The sequence below is a fragment of the Perna viridis genome, chromosome 5 (assembly GCF_037379345.1).
Source record: "Perna viridis isolate PV_CMFRI_1.1 ecotype Kerala chromosome 5, ASM3737934v1, whole genome shotgun sequence".
Classification (NCBI taxonomy): Eukaryota; Metazoa; Mollusca; class Bivalvia; order Mytilida; family Mytilidae; genus Perna; species Perna viridis.
This window is the reverse complement of record NC_142449.1, coordinates 16761170-16770894: the sequence shown is the minus strand read 5'-3', so window position 1 is coordinate 16770894 and position 9725 is coordinate 16761170. Positions and strand designations below refer to the sequence as shown.

Below are 9725 nucleotides of genomic sequence, written 5' to 3'. Positions count from 1 at the left end.
TGGCACATTGGTATAAAATTTCAAAGACCAATGTGGTATAGAATTTTGTTGAACAATATCGAAGACACTCATTTGCTTTTAATGGAAGTTTATAGTTAAATTCTATGAAATGCCTGTTCACTCCTGTGCTTTAAATGGAGTTTTATAGTTACATTCTATTAAATGGATGTTCTAGGCCCTAACTATAAAACGGTTGGGTCCTTAAACTTTCGTTCAATGGTTTGGAACCTTGTTATAAAAACATTATATAGATTAACCAACTAATGTTGAAGATATTATTAGAGACATTTAACAGGCAATAATTCGTATAAGGAGTGTGCATTAACATTTGGACGCTCGGGGAATTTATATGCCTTAAAATTTGGTTCATAGTATCAATTGACAGTTTCTATCTTTTCTATCATGATTGCCAATTGATAAGGTAATAAAATGCTTTCAGCACCATGAAAACTGATTTGTTCAACGGGTCATAGTTTTCCTTTCCTCGTTTGTTTACCCCAGACTTGACTTTTTATGAGCAACTCGGCGGGTGTTTCTAGAAAAGGAGAGGACGCTTACCCTACCGGTGCACCTGGTCCATGCTCCCAGATTTTAGTGGAGTCCGAGTTGCTCATTTACTTTTGTTACTTTGTATGTATGATTTTAGTTACTTTATGTTCTTTGTTGTATGTGTCTGTTTTCCATGTCTGGTCTTTGTCCCTGGATTACATTATTTTGATTACCGCTATAACCTTGGTTCCCTTGATTACTCTTTTTTAAAAACCTGCGTATAAATAGCATTATTGTATACGTAGATATACTTATGAAAGAAAAACCTGTAATATGGATTGCTGATCCTAACGCTGAAATTAAACAAAACAAATAAACCAAATACAACCAGAACAGTGTGTCAGTTATTGTCACTTTCTCCACACTTGGAGATGCACTTCTTGTACAGTATTTGTACTGTTTGTGTAGCTCGATAATTCGAATAATATATGTTAAAACAGCAAAAGTTACAAATAAAAAAATGTGTACTGGCAACACCATATACAATGTATTTTCACACAATATGAGTTTGATGTACAAAAAATACAAAAGATGTAGAGGGTGGCATAGACAACCTAGAAATCCTAATACATCAGGTGTGTATACCCTACAAAATAGGTAGAGGGTGGCATACACAACATAGAAATCCTAATACATCAGGTGTGTATACCCTACAAAATAGGTAGAGGGTGGCATAGACAACATAGAAATCCTAATACATCAGGTGTGTATACCCTACAAAATAGGTAGAGGGTGGCATAGACAACATAGAAATCCTAATACATCAGGTGTGTATACCCTACAAAATAGGTAGAGGGTGGCATAGACAACCTAGAAATCCTTATACATCAGGTGTGTATACCCTACAAATTGTTGTATGCATTCAAAATTAAATCATGATATTAACATTAATCATTAACCTACAACTGATTAATGGTTTGCTATGTAGGATGCATTTCTCACGGAAGTCAAATGATAACGAAATGTACAACACCGAGAGGCTAAACAAAAATAATAGTGGTGGTCAATGACCCTTGTTATTCATCCATTCCTTAAGTAGGTTAGCATTTACAAGCATTTCGAAATTGAAAAGAAGAATATCCAGGTTACGTGTTTAGAAACAAAATATGTCCATCAAATGTTGTTTTGAATGTATTTTTGAAAATATTTTGACAACCGGAGTGGGATTAATCCACTATACCACTCAAATTGTTTCGATCCATCATTCATTGAAAGCCTAGGTTCTGACATAATAATGACCTGTTTGCCGAGACTCTCTTGAAGTTCAGTTTCGTCTTTAAGGATTATGGTAGTTAAAGTCTATTATATTGTTTTCCTTAATAATAGAGAAGAAAATGGAATTAAGTCAATGTGGTAAAAGATAAGAATGTGAATAAAGTGGTTCTAATTATTTAATGTTTATAAATCACACTCATAATTTACTAGGAATAGACTGACCATGAACAAGTTTTAATACCTAGAAATAAGCATGTGTAAATTGAAAAACAATTATTCTGCCCATATGAGTGAAAAAAAGCTATCTATAATGTAAAACATAAAAATAAAAAAGAATGTGACTTTTATGTAGGCCTATTCCAGCCGACTTTATTGAAAAGGGATGTTCCAATAATTTTGACAATAAATATTAAAGCATATATGTTATGACTAGAACAAGAGACACAATAACGACTGTAAATTTTACTTTTCTTTCAAATTTGTCCTTAAACTAAACGTCCTGATTACTGGCATAATCAAAATACAGTTAATAAAGAAATATTGTTTAATCTTACTTAAATTACTTAGGGCTACCAAAATTGAACAAAAAAACAAGATTCAGTATGAGTAGAACTGGATTTTTTTTTTTATAAATTGAGGTCATGTGATTTTTTTTTGTAATCTTAATTTCTTATAAAATCTCAATTTTCTGGAAAATATTTCTACATATTATTGAAAGAGTAATCAAGGGAACCAAGGTTATAGCAGTAATCAAAAGAATGTAATCCAGGGACAAAGACCAGACATGGAACACAGACATACACAACAAAGAACATAAAGTAACTAAAATCATACATACAAAGTAACTAAAGCAAATGAGCAACTCGGACTCCACTAAAAACTGGGAGCATGGACCAGGTGCACAGATAGGGTAAGCATCCCCTGCTTTTCTAGAAACACACGCCGAGTTGATCATAAAAAGTCAAGTCCGGGATAGACGAAAGAGGAAAGGAAAACTATGACACGTTGAACAAATCAGTTTTCATGGCGCAGATGGATACATCGTAATGATCCACGAGTTCATGGTGACAACCATAAAACTTTTGTAATGATGACTTCAATCTTGTAGCAACATAACCCTGTTCCAGAAGCCTATTTGTTAGACTTCTAGTGCAATACAAAAAGTCTGTGTAGTTTCGGTAAGCTCTGGCATTACGTATGAGTTGTGATATGAACACTCCATACGCAGGAGCCGAAGGGATGTTGCCAAAGATGAAAGGAAAGTTTACAATTCTAAATGAAAAGTCATCACGTTTGTCGTAAAGTTTGATCAATAGTTTTCCTTTACCATCGATTTCTAAGTGTATGTCAAGATATTCACTCTATCATATGCATTAAAGATTTCAACACTCAATAAATCACATTGATATGACTCTCATTAGCTCTTCACTCAGCATTCATTCCTAGAGTCTTCAAACTCAAATTTTATAAATATATCACTCATCCACTCACAACTCATCATTTGATCATCCATGGCTCAAATTAGTTGAGCATTACAAGGATTGCAATATATATGGACATCGAAATTGTAAAGTCAAAAATAAGAAAATTAATATTTATATTTCAAGGCATTCCAACAATTTTTTAATGCCTAAGAATATATCAATTAGCTGACTTCTGCCATCTCTAGTCAAGAAGTTACATTCAAAGCTGTAACGAACAAAGGCATGTCTGTTCTTGTTCTTTCCATTTTTAAGCTGTTCCATGAACTCTTCACCAACACACAAGGAAGCCACTGTGACCTTAAATAATAAGAAAATTACCAAAAAACTAGACAAAAGGAAATTCCATACAACAGATGGCAATATCAGGGTAAAAATAGGAAAGTTAAAAATCAATGCAATGGTCCTGAATTGGTACAGGCAATTCTGTTAGGAATGTAGGGTTAAACCAGAATTTATAGCATGGTAACCACCTGCTTCCTCAAAAGTTCATTATTTCCAGTATACAAGTATTTCAACACACACAGGCAGCATAAAATTGTCACCAGTCAATTTTGTTCATGAGTAGGGGTGACATTTTTCCACCTAACATGACACGAAAAAGTTCAAATAATTATTGCTTAAGCCCATTTTGAAGCTTAGACACTACATTACTGTACTGTATCACACAAAAGCTTGTTTAAATTAGGGTATTCTGATAAAAGAAAATAACGGGCAATATAGAAGAACATTCTGAAATTCTGAAAATTCCCATTTTTCTGATTTTATAGTAATTGTCACCCTAAAAGGTAAATCTAAGCGTCAGTATTGATCAGATATGTTTTGTACATCATTATTTTAATTAAGAATGCTTAAAATATGAGTTCTAAACTGTCAATATGCAGTAAATGAGAATTGTTTTATACTGTGACCAGTTTTCTAGGGTGGGGGTAATATTTTTACCATTTTTTTGAAAATTCGTTCCTGAAAATTAGTTTTTTGTGGTTTATTTATGTAGAAAATAAAAAAATCTGTCGAATGATACCAAACTTGAGAAGTTTCAGTTGAGTTGAATTTATCTGACTTTCTAAGAAAATTGAAAAATCTTATTTTCTGCATTTTTGGATAAATTCTAAATACGAAAATCAGCAAAATTCATCAAAGGAACCCTAGAAGTAAAATTGTGATAATAACAAACAGAAAATACCGAATAAACCATTTTTCACTGAATCACAAATACTCAAGGGGTTTTGACATTGAAAAATTTTGACCCCTTATAATTCGAAAACCGTTCAGGTGGAGGCAGTTATAAATTTGTTTGATCTATGAGGAAAAAAAATCAATTGCCTGGTGCACACTAAATGACCTACATAGCAAGTTCTTTTCAATTGTGCACCATGGGCATTGAGATTATTTCAAATAGACCCAAAAAATATAACAGTCATTCCACTCTAGTATAGAGAAATATCTTTATTTTTGTACTATTTTTATATAGATAAAGTTCATTTTATATAGATAAAGTTCAACAACAAAAAATAGTATCAGTTTTTTGTGGATTGAACGACAAGTTTTAAAGCCAAACACTTAAAAAGACCTAGAGGCCTACTGTTAGAGCCTAGTTTCCATGAAATTGCTTAACCTTTTTCGGTAGTTTATGTTTCTAATGTAAATATCTACCAACCTAAATAGGCCTGCAAAAATCCCTCTAGGAATTTTCATTTTTTGGTCCATAGACTATTCAAGGTATGAGCTTTATAGCATGGAACCTTGTAGTACATGTCAAAGAGAACCATGTATTTATACTTAAGTCGGATACAATTTTTATAAATGCTTCTTTATTTCTCACCTTTGTCCCTTGAACAATAAAGCCAAAAACCCCCTCCAAACCAAACACTGAATATGGTACTGCTGCTATCATATCACCAGTATGCTGACCTTTCAATCCAGAATCTATGTGACCTATGAGGCCTGATATTAATTCACCACTGAAAGTTCTTTTCCTAGACTGATCTCGGCTATAATCCTTTCTCACCTTTAAAATCAAAATAAATAAAATGAGTGATATTTCATTGTAGTATTGTGACCATTGATCCAGAGGGACCATTCAAAACACTAAGATTTAAATAGTGCTGAGAATGCAACACTGAGAAACAAGGTTCTGCCATAAAAAGAACATTATAATCTACCTTAAGAGTATCTGAGATTTCATAATCTTGCATTGTCTGGTGGTGCTTAATTCTTTTTATAATTTTATATTTACATTGGTCATAAACATTTCATTGTCATTTCATATATGTTGCATTTGTATCTCCCAATGGATGAGAGTGCAAAACAAGAGAAAAAAACACTGAAATCTTATTCAAGGGTGTCTGAGATTTCCTAGTTCTGCATTTCCTGGAGGTGTTCAATTCTTATTTTCACATTTGAAATTTAGTTTGTGATTGGTATACTAGTACCAAATTCAAAACTCCCTGTAGGTTGAAGTTCCTTTGTATTTCCATGACATAATATGACATTTTATTGTGATGTCACAAACTTATGAGTGAGATGAGGAAATCTTACATAGCTATAAATTGGAATATCTTTGTCTCAAAAGTGAGAAAAGGAAATATTACACTGGCAAAAAAATTGGAGGAGTTTGAGTTGCTCATTTGCTTTTGTTACTTTGTATGTATGATTTTAGTTACTTTATGTTCTTTGTTGTGTATGTCTGTTTTCCATGTCTGGTTTCCCTGGATTACATTCTTTTGATTACCGCTATAACCTTAATTCCCTTGATTACTCTTAATAGTGAGATATTGAGCAATGGTTTAAAGCCCCGGTTTTTCTGTCATGAACAACCACTTTATTTCTAGATTTGAACTAGTTTTTACTTTTTTCTACTTTTCAGAGATAAAAAGTTAACAGCCACTGAAACATTATCTTCAAATTTTAAAGGCATTGATGATAAATATGATGGAAAAAAATTGTACATGCAGTTTAACTTAATAGCCTGTCATTGTTAAGGACATAGAAGTGAAAGTGAAACAGTCAATGTGGCTACTTTTATCTGAAAAACACTCACATAATTCTAGATATAATTTTGAGGAAGACAGTTTTGAACTTTTGCAAATTCAAAGTTTTTTTTCAAAAGCTTTATTTATAATCGGTACATGTAAAACATTATAACACAAAAGTTGGGTTTAAAAGTTGGTTTTAAAAGTTCTAATGAGCTTTCAAAACCAACATGGGGTTTAACTATGAATAAAAATTTTCTCATGGTTCAATTAGATAGCATTTTGAATAATTTTATTCAAATCACAGGTTACACTAATTTTACACACAGTCAAAGATAAACTGTAATTACATGTTGTAAAATAGATTAATCATAGGTGATATTCTAACTTCATAAAAAGTAAAATAAAAATTTCCGATAGTTTAACATAAATGCAGAATTTGTGTTCATACAATGAACAACAGTTTTAATAAAAGATGACCGCTAAGAAGCCTAGAGTACCCATATTTAATATACATGAGACTTGAATAAGATTAGGACAAAAAAATACATGTAGATCGATTCTTTTTTTACTTCTCCAACCTGCAAATCACAGTAAATATATATATCATTAAGTCCCTAAAATGATTTCCATGTACACAACCAATATATGTACCTCAACTACTGCTATAATTTTTTCTGTAAAGGAATACACATCTGTATTTACAAATAACAGCAGCAGGTTCTGATATCACTGTCTCCTTCCCACACTCAAGTTTCAATGGTTGTGAATTATGATTATCACTGAAAATAGAAAGAAAATACATGAAAGTAAATGAGAGAATCTACATGTACATGTAGATTTAAAAGATAATAATCAACTACTATACAGTGTAACCAAAAACAAGAGGCTCCCAGAAGCCTGAATCGCTCACCTGGTTGAATTTTGCCTTTCAAAGGCAATAAATTTAACAAGAAGTTGTCCAACAATTTTGACTCAAGAAGTCTTTGGTAGGACTTATCATAAGGATCATTTCAACAACTGAAAGTTTCTTTTAATCTATCATAGTTTTCAAGATATTGACTGAAAATTGTAAAAAAAAAAAAAAAAAAAAAAACCGTCATTTTTCCCCTTTCAAGGACAATAACTCTTACAAGGAGTCATCTGACAACTTTCATCCCTGAAGACTTTTATAGACCTAATAATAAGGATCATTTCAGCTACTGAAAGAAATTGGCTAAACCTAACAGTTTTGGAGATATATGCGAAAAACTAATGTCTGACCTTTATGTTCCATTTTTAGTAACGGCTGCCATGCTTTTTGACGGATCAAAAATCCCCATGTCAGTTCTATGCAGGATACCCTAAAAACATTCATACCAAGTTTGGTTTCAATTGATCAAGTAGTTTCTGAGGAGAAGATTTTTGAAAGAAATAACATTAAAAATAGCAAAAATCGTTAAAAAAGGGCAATAACTCCAACATGGCTAAACACATTACAACCAAAATTTGACCAAAGATAGATCTTATCAAGCTGAACACTTTTATCCTATTAAAATTTAGCTAAATTCAATGGTTTAGGAGATATATGTGAAAAACTACTGTCTGACCCCTATGTTCTATTTTTAGTAACTGCGGCCATGTTTTTCGACGAAATGAAAAATCCCCACAAATGTTCTATGCAGGACACCCCAAGAAACATTCATTCCAAGTTTGCTTTCAATTGGTCAAGTAGTTTCAGAGGAGAAGAGTTTTGTATAATTGTCAACGACGACGATGGACGCCAAATGATGGCAATAGCTCACGTGGCCTTTGGATAATTTCAGCAATAGAAAGAATTAGGCTAAACCTAACGGTTTTGTATATAAATGTGAAAAACTACTGTCTCCCCCCCCCTCCATGTTCTTTTCTTAGTAATGGGAGCCATTTTTTTATGAATTTAAAATACCCACATTAGTTCTATGCAGGATACCCCAAGGAACATTCATACCAAGTTTGGTTATAGCTTGTGAAGTTGTGTCAGAGCAAAGATTTTTGAAAGAATTAATATTAAAAATAGCAAAATAATGCTGAAAAAGGGCAATAACTCAAATATGGCTTAACAGATTAAAACGAAAATTTGACCACAGACAGATCTTATCATGATGAACACTTCTACTTGTCAGAATCTGGCTTAACCTAAAGGTTTTGAAGATATATGCGAAAAACTACTGTCTGACCGCTATGTTCCTTTTTTTAGCAACGCATGCATTGTTTTTTGACAGATCAAAAATCCCCATACCAGTTCTACACAGTATACATAAACGAACATTCATACCAAGATTGGTTCCAATCAGTCAAGTTGTGTCAGAGGAGAAGACTTCTGAAAAATTGTTAATGACAACAACGATGACGGACATTAAGTGATGACAATAGCTCACATGGCCTTAGGCAAGGTGAGCTAAGACGGGCTGATGACAAAACTGTTAAAAATGGCCTAAATTTATAACTACATTTTTGATTTGACTGAAAATTGAATTGAACTTGTATTTTATGATCTAAACAACTGTGCAAAGATTAAAAAAACTACTGTTCTGGAAACCATCGCAGGATGGACAGACAACTTTTCATGGGGTATCACATAAATACATTGTACCTCACCAGTCCTTGTTTTGGGGTATAAAAACAAAATCAGATATTTGGACGTTAAGAGCAATCACAAAAGGTAAAAAAACTATTCCTATCGTGGCTATTTGCATTAACTAGTAAGGATATAACCTCCTTCTAAATTGGTACGATTTTGATTAAAAAAATGTCTAAAGAGAACAATGTAGATATCACACCAAAGTATTGTTTACTCAATTGTTAGCTTATAAAGCTTCAAAAAGAGGTACACAAATTTTCATATTTACGCATTATGTGAAAAGACAATACTGTCATGACAGTTTGTACACTGCCAGTAAAACTCATACTCAAATAAACTTACTGTAAACATATTTTAATTTTCGTTGATTTTTTTCAACTGAACATATTAATGGGTACAAATTTCCACGGTTTCAAATATTAGTATGTTAAAAATTGATTTCATGGGTACTATTCTAATATGCTTTTCTATCTATATGAAAATACATACAGCAAAATATATATACACCATGAAAAATAATACATTTACAGTATCCAATTTACTTCCCTTAAATTTATACTTACATTACAGCTATATCAAATATGCGAACAAATGCCAAGAAAAAAGGTCTCGATACATTATTTCAGTCAGATCCATCTTTCTTATGTTGTTAGTCATGCACAGCAATTGATCATAAAACATCTTAAGGCGTTAAAAAATTCTGTAAAATATATCAAATATTTTATTTTGTTTTTTTATATGTTTTGTTTTCGGTAAAGTATGATACTGCTTGTTTCTGTTTAAATGGTATGGCATACATGTACTACAGGGATGATTTTACGAGGTCAACAAACAAAGCGGAAATTGACAAAAATTCATGTAAAATCTGGATTTGTAATAGCGTAATTCTTTTAAAAAGCAGAA

General features: G+C 32.2%; 1 pseudogene across 1 annotated transcript; it reads right to left on the bottom strand.

Annotated features, from left to right (window-relative positions):
• Positions 1 to 1928: 1928 nt before the first annotated feature.
• On the bottom strand, positions 1929 to 9494 carry LOC148616283 (uncharacterized; annotated as a pseudogene). Its single transcript, XR_015922142.1, has 4 exons — positions 9386 to 9494; positions 6875 to 7002; positions 5071 to 5256; positions 1929 to 3545 (listed from the first exon to the last, which is right to left on the bottom strand). The product of XR_015922142.1 is annotated as an uncharacterized LOC148616283 (transcript).
• Positions 9495 to 9725: the final 231 nt, after the last annotated feature.